This window comes from Stomoxys calcitrans, chromosome 1 (genome assembly GCF_963082655.1).
Source record: "Stomoxys calcitrans chromosome 1, idStoCalc2.1, whole genome shotgun sequence".
NCBI classification, from domain to species: domain Eukaryota; kingdom Metazoa; phylum Arthropoda; class Insecta; order Diptera; family Muscidae; genus Stomoxys; species Stomoxys calcitrans.
This window is the reverse complement of record NC_081552.1, coordinates 32,919,840-32,934,229: the sequence shown is the minus strand read 5'-3', so window position 1 is coordinate 32,934,229 and position 14,390 is coordinate 32,919,840. Positions and strand designations below refer to the sequence as shown.

The 14,390-nt window shown below is 22.3% G+C and overlaps 1 protein-coding gene and 1 long non-coding RNA gene across 4 annotated transcripts in view; one reads left to right on the top strand and one right to left on the bottom strand.

The window, feature by feature from the left end:
* LOC106093809 (venom dipeptidyl peptidase 4) overlaps nt 1-14,390 on the top strand; it is a 638,446-nt gene that overhangs the window by 537,821 nt on the left and 86,235 nt on the right. The gene's annotated exons all lie outside the window — the stretch shown is intronic.
* On the bottom strand, nt 6,365-7,324 carry LOC131994236 (uncharacterized). Its single transcript, XR_009396557.1, has 2 exons — nt 6,537-7,324; nt 6,365-6,428 (listed from the first exon to the last, which is right to left on the bottom strand). It is a non-coding gene; the product is annotated as an uncharacterized LOC131994236 (long non-coding RNA).

Here is a 14,390-nt window from a genome sequence, read left to right as displayed (position 1 = left end):
AAAATTTTATTTCTATAGAAAATTTTTATCAAAATTTTATTTCTATAGAAAATTTTGTCAAAATTTTATTTCTATAGAAAATTTTGTCAAAATTTTATTTCTATAGAAAATTTTGTCAAAATTTTATTTCTATAGAAAATTTTGTAAAAATTTTATTTCTATAGAAAATTTTGTCAAAATTTTATTTCTATAGAAAATTTTGTAAAAATTTTATTTCTATAGAAAATTTTGTCAAAATTTTATTTCTATAGAAAATTTTGTAAAAATTTTATTTCTATAGAAAATTTTGTCAAAATTTTATTTCTATAGAAAATTTTGTCAAAATTTTATTTCTATAGAAAATTTTGTCAAAATTTTATTTCTATAGAAAATTTTGTTAAAATTTTATTTCTATAGAAAAACTTTGTCAAAATTTTATTTCTATAGAAAAATTTTGTCAAAATTTTATATCTATAGAAAATTTTGTCAAAATTTTATTTCTATAGAAAAGTTTGTCAAAATTTTATTTCTATAGAAAATTTTGTCAAAATTTTATTTCTATAGAAAATTTTGTCAAAATTTTATTTCTATAGAAAATTTTGTCAAAATTTTATTTCTATAGAAAATTTTGTCAAAATTTTATTTCTATGGAAAAATTTGTCAAAATTTTATTTCTATAGAAAACTTTGTCAAAATTTTATTTCCATAGAAAATTTTGTCAAAATTTTTTTTCTGTAGAAAATTTTGTCAAAATTTTATTTCTATAGAAAATTTTGTCAAAATTTTATTTCTATAGAAAATTTTATTTCTAAATAAATAAATATATATATAAATAAATATATAAATATATATATATTTCTAAATAAAAATAATTTTGACAAAATTTTCTATAGAAATAAAATTTTGACAAAATTTTCTATAGAAATAAAATTTTGACAAAATTTTCTATGGAAATAAAATTTTGACAAAATTTTCTATGGAAATAAAATTTTGACAAAATTTTCTATAGAAATAAGATTTTATTTCTATAGAAAATTTTGTCAAAATTTTATTTCCATAGAAAAATTTGCCAAAATTTTATTTCTATAGAAAATTTTGTCAAAATTTTATTTCTATAGAAAATTTTGTCAAAATTTTATTTCTATAGAAAATTTTGTCAAAATTTTATTTCTATAGAAAAATTTGTCAAAATTTTATATCTATAGAAAAATTTGTCAAAATTTTATTTCCATAGAAAAATTTGTCAAAATTTTATTTCCATAGAAAAATTTGTCAATATTTTATTTCCATAGAAAAATTTGTCAATATTTTATTTCTATAGAAAATTTTGTCAAAATTTTATTTCTATAGAAAATTTTGTCAAAATTTTATTTCTATAGAAAATTTTGTCAAAATTTTATTTCTATAGAAAATTTTGTCAAAATTTTATTTCTATAGAAAATTTTGTCAAAATTTTATTTCTATAGAAAATTTTGTCAAAATTTTATTTCTATAGAAAATTTTGTCAAAATTTTATTTCTATAGAAAATTTTGTCAAAATTTTATTTCTATAGAAAATTTTGTCAAAATTTTATTTCTATAGAAAATTTTGTCAAAATTTTATTTCTATAGAAAATTTTGTCAAAATTTTATTTCTATAGAAAATTTTGTCAAAATTTTATTTCTATAGAAAAATTTTGTCAAAATTTTATTTCTGTAGAAAATTTTGTCACAATTTTATTTCTATAGAAAATTTTGTCAAAATTTTATTTCTATAGAAAATTTTGTCAAAATTTTATTTCTATAGAAAATTTTGTCAAAATTTTATTTCCATAGAAAATTTTGTCCAAATTTTATTTCTATGGAAAATTTTGTCAAAGTTTTATTTCTATAGAAAAATTTGTCAAAATTTTATTTCTATAGAAAATTTTGTCAAAATTTTATTTCTATAGAAAATTTTGTCAAAATTTTATTTCTATAGAAAATTTTGTCAAAATTTTATTTCTATAGAAAATTTTGTCAAAATTTTATTTCTATAGAAAAATTTGTCAAAATTTTATTTCTATAGAAAATTTTCTCAAAATTTTATTTCAATAGAAAATTTTCTCAAAATTTTATTTCAATAGAAAATTTTGTCAAAATTTTATTTCTATAGAAAATTTTGTCAAAATTTTATTTCTATAGAAAATTTTGTCAAAATTTTATTTCTATAGAAAATTTTGTCAAAATTTTATTTCCGTGGAAAAATTTGTCAAAATTTTATTTCTATAGAAAATTTTGTCAAAGTTTTATTTCCATAGAAAAATTTGTCAAAATTTTATTTCTATAGAAAATTTTGTCAAAATTTTATTTCTATAGAAAATTTTGTCAAAATTTTATTTCTATAGAAAATTTTGTCAAAATTTTATTTCTATAGAAAATTTTGTCAAAATTTTATTTCTATAGAAAAATTTGTCAAAATTTTATTTCTATAGAAAAATTTGTCAAAATTTTATATCTATAGGAAAATTTGTCAAAATTTTATTTCTATAGAAAATTTTGTCAAAATTTTATTTCTATGGAAAATTTTGTCAAAATTTTAGAAAATTTTGTCAAAATTTTATATCTATAGAAAAATTTGTCAAAATTTTATTTCTATAGAAAATTTTGTCAAAATTTTATTTCTATAGAAAATTTTGTCAAAATTTTATTTCTATAGAAAATTTTGTCAAAATTTTATTTCTATAGAAAATTTTGTCAAAATTTTATTTCTATAGAAAATTTTGTCAAAATTTTATTTCTATAGAAAATTTTGTCAAAATTTTATTTCTATAGAAAATTTTGTCAAAATTTTATTTCTATAGAAAATTTTGTCAAAATTTTATTTCTGTAGAAAATTTTGTCAAAATTTTATTTCTATAGAAAATTTTGTCAAAATTTTATTTCTATAGAAAAATTTGTCAAAATTTTATTTCTATAGAAAAATTTTGTCAAAATTTTATTTCTATAGAAAATTTTGTCAAAATTTTTTTCTATAGAAAATTTTATTTCTATAGAAAATTTTATTTCTATAGAAAATTTTGTGAAAATTTTATTTCTATAGAAAATTTTGTGAAAATTTTATTTCTATAGAAAATTTTGTCAAAATTTTATTTCTATAGAAAATTTTGTCAAAATTTTTTTTCTACAGAAAATTTTATTTCTATAGAAAATTTTGTCAAAATTTTATTTCTATAGAAAATTTTGAGAAAATTTTATTTCTATAGAAAATTTTGTCAAAATTTTATTTCTATAGAAAATTTTATTTCTATAGAAAATTTTGTCAAAATTTTATTTCTATAGAAAATTTTGTCAAAATTTTATTTCTAAGAAAATTTTGTCAAAATTTTATTTCCATAGAAAATTTTGTCAAAATTTTATTTCTATAGAAAATTTTGTCAAAATTTTATTTCTATAGAAAATTTTGTCAAAATTTTATTTCTATAGAAAATTTTGTCAAAATTTTATTTCTATAGAAAATTTTGTCAAAATTTTATTTCTATAGAAAATTTTGTCAAAATTTTATTTCTATAGAAAATTTTGTCAAAATTTTATTTCTATAGAAAATTTTGTCAAAATTTTATTTCTATAGAAAAATTTTGTCAAAATTTTATTTCCATAGAAAATTTTGTCAAAATTTTATTTTTATAAAAAATTTTGTCAAAATTTTATTTCCATAGAAAATTTTGTCAAAATTTTACTTCTATAAAAAATTTTGTCAAAATTTTATTTCTATAAAAAATTTTGTCAAAATTTTATTTCTATAAAAAATTTTGTCAAAATTTTATTTCTATAAAAAAAATTGGTCAAAATTTTATTTCTATAGAAAATTTTGTCAAAATTTTATTTCTATAGAAAATTTTGTCAAAATTTTATTTCCATGAAAAAATTTGTCAAAATTTTATTTCTATAGAAAATTTTGTCAAAATTTCATTTCTATTTAAAATTTTATTTCTATAGAAAATTTTGTCAAAATTTTATTTCTATAGAAAATTTTGTCAAAATTTTATTTCTATAGAAAATTTTGTCAAAATTTTATTTCTATAGAAAATTTTGTCAAAATTTTATTTCTATAGAAAATTTTGTCAAAATTTTATTTCTATAGAAAAATTTGTCAAAATTTTATTTCTATAGAAAATTTTCTCAAAATTTTATTTCAATAGAAAATTTTGTCAAAATTTTATTTCTATAGAAAATTTTCTCAAAATTTTATTTCAATAGAAAATTTTGTCAAAATTTTATTTCTATAGAAAATTTTGTCAAAATTTTATTTCTATAGAAAATTTTGTCAAAATTTTATTTCTATAGAAAATTTTGTCAAAATTTTATTTCTATAGAAAAATTTGTCAAAATTTTATTTCTATAGAAAATTTTGTCAAAATTTTATTTCCGTGGAAAAATTTGTCAAAATTTTATTTCTATAGAAAATTTTGTCAAAGTTTTATTTCCATAGAAAAATTTGTCAAAATTTTATTTCTATAGAAAATTTTGTCAAAATTTTATTTCTATAGAAAATTTTGTCAAAATTTTATTTCTATAGAAAATTTTGTCAAAATTTTATTTCTATAGAAAAATTTGTCAAAATTTTATTTCTATAGAAAAATTTGTCAAAATTTTATATCTATAGGAAAATTTGTCAAAATTTTATTTCTATAGAAAATTTTGTCAAAATTTTATTTCTATGGAAAATTTTGTCAAAATTTTATTTCTATAGAAAATTTTGTCAAAATTTTATTTCTATAGAAAATTTTGTCAAAATTTTATTTCTATAGAAAATTTTTATCAAAATTTTATTTCTATAGAAAATTTTGTCAAAATTTTATTTCTATAGAAAATTTTGTCAAAATTTTATTTCTATAGAAAATTTTGTCAAAATTTTATTTCTATAGAAAATTTTGTAAAAATTTTATTTCTATAGAAAATTTTGTCAAAATTTTATTTCTATAGAAAATTTTGTAAAAATTTTATTTCTATAGAAAATTTTGTCAAAATTTTATTTCTATAGAAAATTTTGTAAAAATTTTATTTCTATAGAAAATTTTGTCAAAATTTTATTTCTATAGAAAATTTTGTCAAAATTTTATTTCTATAGAAAATTTTGTCAAAATTTTATTTCTATAGAAAATTTTGTTAAAATTTTATTTCTATAGAAAAACTTTGTCAAAATTTTATTTCTATAGAAAAATTTTGTCAAAATTTTATATCTATAGAAAATTTTGTCAAAATTTTATTTCTATAGAAAATTTTGTCAAAATTTTATTTCTATAGAAAATTTTGTCAAAATTTTATTTCTATAGAAAATTTTGTCAAAATTTTATTTCTATAGAAAATTTTGTCAAAATTTTATTTCTATAGAAAATTTTGTCAAAATTTTATTTCTATGGAAAAATTTGTCAAAATTTTATTTCTATAGAAAACTTTGTCAAAATTTTATTTCCATAGAAAATTTTGTCAAAATTTTTTTTCTGTAGAAAATTTTGTCAAAATTTTATTTCTATAGAAAATTTTGTCAAAATTTTATTTCTATAGAAAATTTTGTCAAAATTTTATTTCTATAGAAAATTTTGTCAAAATTTTATTTCTATAGAAAATTTTGTCAAAATTTTATTTCTATAGAAAATTTTGTCAAAATTTTATTTCTATAGAAAATTTTGTCAAAATTTTATTTCTATAGAAAATTTTGTCAAAATTTTATTTCTATAGAAAATTTTGTCAAAATTTTATTTCTATAGAAAATTTTGTCAAAATTTTATTTCTATAGAAAATTTTGTCAAAATTTTATTTCTATAGAAAATTTTGTAAAAATTTTATTTCTATAGAAAATTTTGTCAAAATTTTATTTCTATAGAAAATTTTGTCAAAATTTTATTTCTATAGAAAATTTTGTCAAAATTTTATTTCTATAGAAAATTTTGTTAAAATTTTATTTCTATAGAAAATTTTGTCAAAATTTTATTTCTATAGAAAATTTTGTCAAAATTTTATTTCTATAGAAAATTTTGTCAAAATTTTATTTCTATAGAAAATTTTGTCAAAATTTTATTTCTATAGAAAATTTTGTAAAAATTTTATTTCTATAGAAAATTTTGTCAAAATTTTATTTCTATAGAAAATTTTGTCAAAATTTTATTTCTATAGAAAATTTTGTCAAAATTTTATTTCTATAGAAAATTTTGTTAAAATTTTATTTCTATAGAAAAACTTTGTCAAAATTTTATTTCTATAGAAAAATTTTGTCAAAATTTTATATCTATAGAAAATTTTGTCAAAATTTTATTTCTATAGAAAAGTTTGTCAAAATTTTATTTCTATAGAAAATTTTGTCAAAATTTTATTTCTTGTAATTTTGTTGTATTGTATCGGCTATAGGTCCATTAAAACACAAATATTTAAGGTTTTTTTCTTTTATTTTTCTCCAATATTTCGGTAGACTCCGTCTACCATTTTCAAGGCTAGTTGTATTTAAATAAAAAAACAGAAAAACACAAATTTTAGTAAAAACGAATCACACAATAAAAACAGAAAAACAATAATTTTTAAGAAACTTTAATTCCTATTACATTTAATGAGTTGTTACACGAACTATTGTCTGTTGGCAACTAAATGTTCTCTTCTGCTGTGCTTGTTGACTGTGTGGCGGTATACCTTCGCGCAGCTTTCTATATCTTTCTTGAAATTCATTCTCTCGTCAGGCGGTAAGTCGATGATATGCAACATCTCGAGAGTGAATCTTCGTCTGTAATTATTCTCTTGAGCTAAGATGTCCACATCGTTGAGGTTTGGCTTATGACCAGTCAATGCACAGTGGGCTGCTAGTGCAGTTTTCTGCTCGATTGGTCTATTATTGGCTTTTTGGTCAGATTTATGTGCAGATAACCTAGTTTTCAATTTCGTCATGGTAGTGCCAATATATGCCATCGGGCATATATTGGACTTGTCGCCGTTACATCTAATTTTATATACCACGTTTGATTTTTCCTCATTTTTAATTTTACATTTTGTCTTGCTGAATAATTCATTCACAGTTTTGCCTGTTTTTAATGCGAGATGGTATTTGTCCTTGTCGTATAGATTTGATTTGCCAAATCTTTCGGAGAATCCTTGTATGTATGTTAGCGATTTATAAATTTTTCCTTTTGTAGGCTGCTCTCCGTCTATGATTTTTCCAAGACGTTCCTTGGCCTTGCCTAATAGTGAATTAATTGTCCAATTAGGGAAGTCGTTGGCTCTAAGAATTGCCTTTATTTTCCTCTCATTGTCAGGATGAAAGTCTGGATCACTAATGCTAAATACTCTTCTTATAAAATTCGTTGCTGTGTTTGTTATTACTCTCTTGTGGTGTTTAGAGTAAAAATTGATTAATCTTCCGGAAGCCGTCGATTTTTGATACCAATCTATTTTTAGCTGGTTGCCATGTCTATAAACTACCGAGTCCAAATAAGGTAGTTTGCCATCATATTCTTCTTCCTTCGTAAATTGGATGTAGTTGTTGAAGGAGTTCAGAGTCTTCAGCGTCTCTGCCACGTCTGATTTCTTCAAAATCGCGAAAATGTCGTCTACATATTTTGTCAATATCTTAGGTTTTCTTATTTTGTCAAATGTGTTATTGAGAAGTTCCTCCATTACGATGTCAGCAATAATGGGTGAAGCGGGTGATCCCATTGGCATTCCTCTAAGCTGTTCATACAACTTGTCATCGTATTTAAAATATCTGCTGTCCTTAATGCAGAATGTTAGAATTTCCTTGAAAATTTCCCTTGGAATATTGGTATATTTTTCAATCTCGTCCCATTTATTCTCAATTGTCTGGAGTGCTAAATTTATTGGAATACTTGGGAACAAGGACACCACGTCAAAAGATACTAAAACTTCGTCATTTTCTATGGTCATGTTCTTTATCTTAGCTTTAAAGTCCACTGCGTCTTTCACATTATATTTGGAATCCTTGGTGATATTTTTCAAAATATTCACTATGTACCTACATAGATGATAGGACGGCGCGTTTATTGATGAACATATTGGTCTCAACGGTGTACCTTCTTTATGGATCTTTGGGAGTCCATATATTCGAGGGGCCAATGCGGTCTTGCTGGTCAATTTATTCTTCTCCTGGATGCTGATAAGATTCAAGTTGTGAAGTTTATCCACCAATTTGTTGTTCCTTGTCTGTAGCCTAGATGTTGGGTCAATCTTTAAGCGCCTATACATACACATATCGTGTATTATTGCCTTCATTTTTTGCTCGTAGTCATCTTTGTACAAAGCCACTGTCTTTCCTCCCTTGTCTGCCGTTAAAATTAATAAATCCTCATTCTCCTTTAAATATTTTCTCGTTTGAGACACTGTGTCCACCACATATTTGTCTCTCATGCTCATCTTTGACTTTCGTAAGTGATCGTCTATCAATGTTGTAAGCTTGGTTCTTCCCATCTCCTGTTCCTCTCTATTCTCTATAGTTTGTACACACTCCTCTCCCTCTGCAATGACTTGCAAGAGTGGAAAGTTCTTGTTGGTGTGTGGGAGAGCGTGTTTCGGACCTAAAGAGAGAATCCATTGTACGTTCGTTGGTATCTCTCGCTCTGTTTTATTCACAAACCACACGTCGTTGCGTCTAATGTTGAGGGCCTTGTCTTGTCGTTGTGTGAGTGCCTGTAGTTTCTTTATGTGTGTTGTCTTGCTCTTGCTAACATTGCCCTTGTAGAGAGTAAGCTCACTGTCGAGGTATTGTAGGAAATCATCTTGAGTCAGTAGTTCTCCTAGCTTAGTCTTTGTATTCTCTACTTTCTCTTTAAAAGAGTGGATTTGCTTGTGTTTGTATTGTATTAGAAGTTTTAATACTTTCGTGTGAAAGTTGTGAATGTACCTGTGTAATGTTTTCTCAATATTTGGCGGGATTTTCTTGGTTTTGTGTGTTTGGAAGATGTTGTTAGTGTGTTTGGTTGCATTGATTATGAAGTTTGGTATGATGCCTGTTCTCTTACATTTTATTAAAAATGTTACAGATGTTTTGAGCTTGGCTATTTGTTTTTGGTGTTTCGAATATTGCTGGGCCGTTCTGTATGTGTGCTCATTGTACTTTTGTTTGATGTTTTTGTATAATGTCATCTTATTTGTTTTTATATTACGGCGTGCCTCCCGTTGATGTATACTCTGTTAGGGTATTGTTGACCTGGTTTAAAATTCTTGTAATTTTGTTGTATTGTATCGGTACCGATACAATACAACAAAATTACAAGAATTTTAAACCAGGTCAACAATACCCTAACAAAATTTTATTTCTATAGAAAATTTTGTCAAAATTTTATTTCTATAGAAAATTTTGTCAAAATTTTATTTCTATAGAAAATTTTGTCAAAATTTTATTTCTATGGAAAAATTTGTCAAAATTTTATTTCTATAGAAAACTTTGTCAAAATTTTATTTCCATAGAAAATTTTGTCAAAATTTTTTTTCTGTAGAAAATTTTGTCAAAATTTTATTTCTATAGAAAATTTTGTCAAAATTTTATTTCTATAGAAAATTTTATTTCTAAATAAATAAATATATATATAAATAAATATATAAATATATATATATTTCTAAATAAAAATAATTTTGACAAAATTTTCTATAGAAATAAAATTTTGACAAAATTTTCTATAGAAATAAAATTTTGACAAAATTTTCTATGGAAATAAAATTTTGACAAAATTTTCTATGGAAATAAAATTTTGACAAAATTTTCTATAGAAATAAGATTTTATTTCTATAGAAAATTTTGTCAAAATTTTATTTCCATAGAAAAATTTGCCAAAATTTTATTTCTATAGAAAATTTTGTCAAAATTTTATTTCTATAGAAAATTTTGTCAAAATTTTATTTCTATAGAAAATTTTGTCAAAATTTTATTTCTATAGAAAAATTTGTCAAAATTTTATATCTATAGAAAAATTTGTCAAAATTTTATTTCTATAGAAAATTTTGTCAAAATTTTATTTCTATAGAAAATTTTGTCAAAATTTTATTTCTATAGAAAATTTTGTCAAAATTTTATTTCTATAGAAAATTTTGTCAAAATTTTATTTCTATAGAAAATTTTGTCAAAATTTTATTTCTATAGAAAATTTTGTCAAAATTTTATTTCCATAGAAAAATTTGTCAAAATTTTATTTCCATAGAAAAATTTGTCAATATTTTATTTCCATAGAAAAATTTGTCAATATTTTATTTCTATAGAAAATTTTGTCAAAATTTTATTTCTATAGAAAATTTTGTCAAAATTTTATTTCTATAGAAAATTTTGTCAAAATTTTATTTCTATAGAAAATTTTGTCAAAATTTTATTTCTATAGAAAATTTTGTCAAAATTTTATTTCTATAGAAAATTTTGTCAAAATTTTATTTCTATAGAAAATTTTGTCAAAATTTTATTTCTATAGAAAATTTTGTCAAAATTTTATTTCTATAGAAAATTTTGTCAAAATTTTATTTCTATAGAAAATTTTGTCAAAATTTTATTTCTATAGAAAAATTTTGTCAAAATTTTATTTCTGTAGAAAATTTTGTCACAATTTTATTTCTATAGAAAATTTTGTCAAAATTTTATTTCTATAGAAAATTTTGTCAAAATTTTATTTCTATAGAAAATTTTGTCAAAATTTTATTTCCATAGAAAATTTTGTCCAAATTTTATTTCTATGGAAAATTTTGTCAAAGTTTTATTTCTATAGAAAATTTTGTCAAAATTTTATTTCTATAGAAAATTTTGTCAAAATTTTATTTCTATAGAAAATTTTGTCAAAATTTTATTTCTATAGAAAATTTTGTCAAAATTTTATTTCTATAGAAAATTTTGTCAAAATTTTATTTCTATAGAAAAATTTGTCAAAATTTTATTTCTATAGAAAATTTTCTCAAAATTTTATTTCAATAGAAAATTTTCTCAAAATTTTATTTCAATAGAAAATTTTGTCAAAATTTTATTTCTATAGAAAATTTTGTCAAAATTTTATTTCTATAGAAAATTTTGTCAAAATTTTATTTCTATAGAAAATTTTGTCAAAATTTTATTTCCGTGGAAAAATTTGTCAAAATTTTATTTCTATAGAAAATTTTGTCAAAGTTTTATTTCCATAGAAAAATTTGTCAAAATTTTATTTCTATAGAAAATTTTGTCAAAATTTTATTTCTATAGAAAATTTTGTCAAAATTTTATTTCTATAGAAAATTTTGTCAAAATTTTATTTCTATAGAAAATTTTGTCAAAATTTTATTTCTATAGAAAATTTTGTCAAAATTTTATTTCTATAGAAAAATTTGTCAAAATTTTATTTCTATAGAAAAATTTGTCAAAATTTTATATCTATAGGAAAATTTGTCAAAATTTTATTTCTATAGAAAATTTTGTCAAAATTTTATTTCTATGGAAAATTTTGTCAAAATTTTAGAAAATTTTGTCAAAATTTTATATCTATAGAAAAATTTGTCAAAATTTTATTTCTATAGAAAATTTTGTCAAAATTTTATTTCTATGGAAAATTTTGTCAAAATTTTATTTCTATAGAAAATTTTGTCAAAATTTTATTTCCATAGAAAATTTTGTCAAAATTTTATTTCTATAGAAAATTTTGTCAAAATTTTATTTCTATGGAAAATTTTGTCAAAATTTTATTTCTATAGAAAATTTTGTCAAAATTTTATTTCTATGGAAAATTTTGTCAAAATTTTATTTCTATAGAAAATTTTATTTCTATGGAAAATTTTAGACCGATCTCTCGATTTAAAGTTTTGGGCCCATAAATGGCGCATTTATGGTCCGATTTCTTCCAAATTTGGGACAGTGAGTTGTGTTAGGCCCCTCAACATCCCTCCTCGATTTGACCTAGATCGGTTCAGATTTGGATATAGCTGCCATCTTGGCCCCGTACATGGAGCATTTATAATCCGATTTCGTTGAAATTTGACACAGTGGCTTATGTTACACTTTTCGACATACGTGTCGTTTATGGTTCAGATGGGTCTATATTTGGATATAGCTACCAAAAAGACCAATATATTACTCATGAAAATTTAACAATGACTTGTACTTATTGGACCACTTAATGTCCGTGCCGAATTTGGTACAAATCGGACAATATTTCGATATATTGGGTTGCCCAAAAAGTAATTGCGGATTTTTTAAAAGAAAGTAAATGCATTTTTAATAAAACTTAGAATGAACTTTAATCAAATATACTTTTTTACACTTTTTTTCTAAAACAAGCTAAAAGTAACAGCTGATAACTGACAGAAGAAAGAATGCAATTACAGCTGTGACAAGCTGTGAAAAAATTTGTTAACGCCGACTATATGAAAAATCCGCAATTACTTTTTGGGCAACTTAATATATAGTCGGCTGCGACCGTCTTTAGAAATTTTTTTCAATTTTTTTTCAAATCTTTTCCCTTAGAATATTAGATGAACATTTTGTTCCTATAGAAAATTGTTGTCATTTTTTTCTGTAGAATATTTTTCCCAAATTTTTATTTCCTTAGAAAACAATTTGTGAAAAAATGCATTTTTCCTTTTTTGCTGTGTATTTTTGACCATTGACAAGACATTAGGTCCCCTTGTGGCAAGTTGTAAAAGTAGTATGCTGTGATCTCCCAGAGTCAATGCTGGCTAGCTAATGGTAATATGCCCAATTTTGGTGGAGTCATGGTGTTGAACTTTTAAAGTTTGCTTATGCTGCGCTCTTTTTTTTTTCTCAGTTTTTTGCCAAAGGATATTAAGAGGGACAGTTCAAAATGAGTTTCACGTTGTGCTCAGGGTCAATTTGGTTATAACTAATTGGATTTTAAAAGCGTTGCCAAAAAATTATATTTTTACTCTCTGCCTTGCCAACTCCCCTTTACACTGGCCCATTGGCTGTTTGTCATGGCATTTTTCAAAGAGTTTATGTAGGTCTTTATTTTTGTGACATTTCACTTTTTCCCCAATTTTCGTTGTATATATATTTGATTTTTTTTTTTTTTTTGAGTAACCCATGTGTGGAGATTCTGTCATTGGAAGGATGTTGATGATGGTGATGTCATTGATGCTGATAATGGTGTGGCGTTCTTTAAAAACTTAATTTTTTTTTTTATTTGCACATATTTCGTTTATGTGTTTGGGTCGCCTAGCACATTTCCAAATTGAACTCTAAACGGAGTGTCCTTTGAAAATAATGGCATACACTTTCATACCAAAATGACCCCCATTGTGGCACATATGTAGACTGACACTAATGTATTTATTTACGGTCATTACAAAATAAATCATAATTATTGGCTTTAAAACTCAAAAACCAGAAAACCGAAAAAAACCTCGCATAAGAGTCATGGTATTTATAATGACAACTTAATGGGAAATCCATTAAAGAGTATTAAGGCTAAAAAATCCCTGGGGATTTAAAAGTCAAAAGAAAACGTGTGGTTAGATTTATAAGAGGTGTTTTTTCCAAAATTTATGATCACAATAAGTAATAGCTGGGAATTAAGGTTTTAAAGGATGAAAAGCAAAAGAAACTTTCAACGGCATTCACTAAACTCAATGTATTGGGTTGCCCAAAAAGTAATTGCGGATTTTCTAAAAGAAAGTAAATGCATTTTTAATAAAACTTAGAATGAACTTTAATCAAATATACTTTTTTTATAATTTTTTTCTAAAGCAAGCTAAAAGTAACAGCTGATAACTGATAGAAGAAAGAATGCAATTACAGAGTCAAAAGCTGTGAAAAAATTTGTCAACGCCGACTATATGAAAAATCCGCAATTACTTTTTGGGCAACCCAATAGATATGAAATAGGTTTATTTGACAGATTTCCTTTATAGAACTGCGCTATTTAAGGCTTCAATAGGTTTTGTGAATGAGGCCGTTTTTTTCAATTTTAGTTCAAATAAGTATTGAAATGGCAAACATTTGGGACTGGCTCAAAATTCTGTAAGCACCAATAACACCTTAACAGCCTTTTCACTATCCCCACCACAGGCAAGGTCATTAAATTGTGCACACAGAGGCAAAAAACAAACAAGCCAGACAGACAATAATTATAAAATTCGACTATGCTCTTTGACAGCACAATTCATATGTCGACCCAACAGACAAAAGAATAGAAATTTTTTAAACAGGCAAGAAGATAGTTCGATAATCAAAGCCAGACATAAAGAGACATGAAAAATGAGCCATCGCAATTTTTGCATTTTCAACACAGCCAATACAGTACAATGATGAAAAAAAAAAAACAAATAAAAAGGCGTTTAGTTAGGCCGGGCCGAACTTTGTATAGCCACCATCTCGGGTATATATGTAAACCACCTTTCATCAAAATTCGGTGAAAATTGCATACCTTATGTCCCATATCAGTTATATCAAAATATATTCCGATTTGGACCCAAGTACAGTAGCTATATCTAAA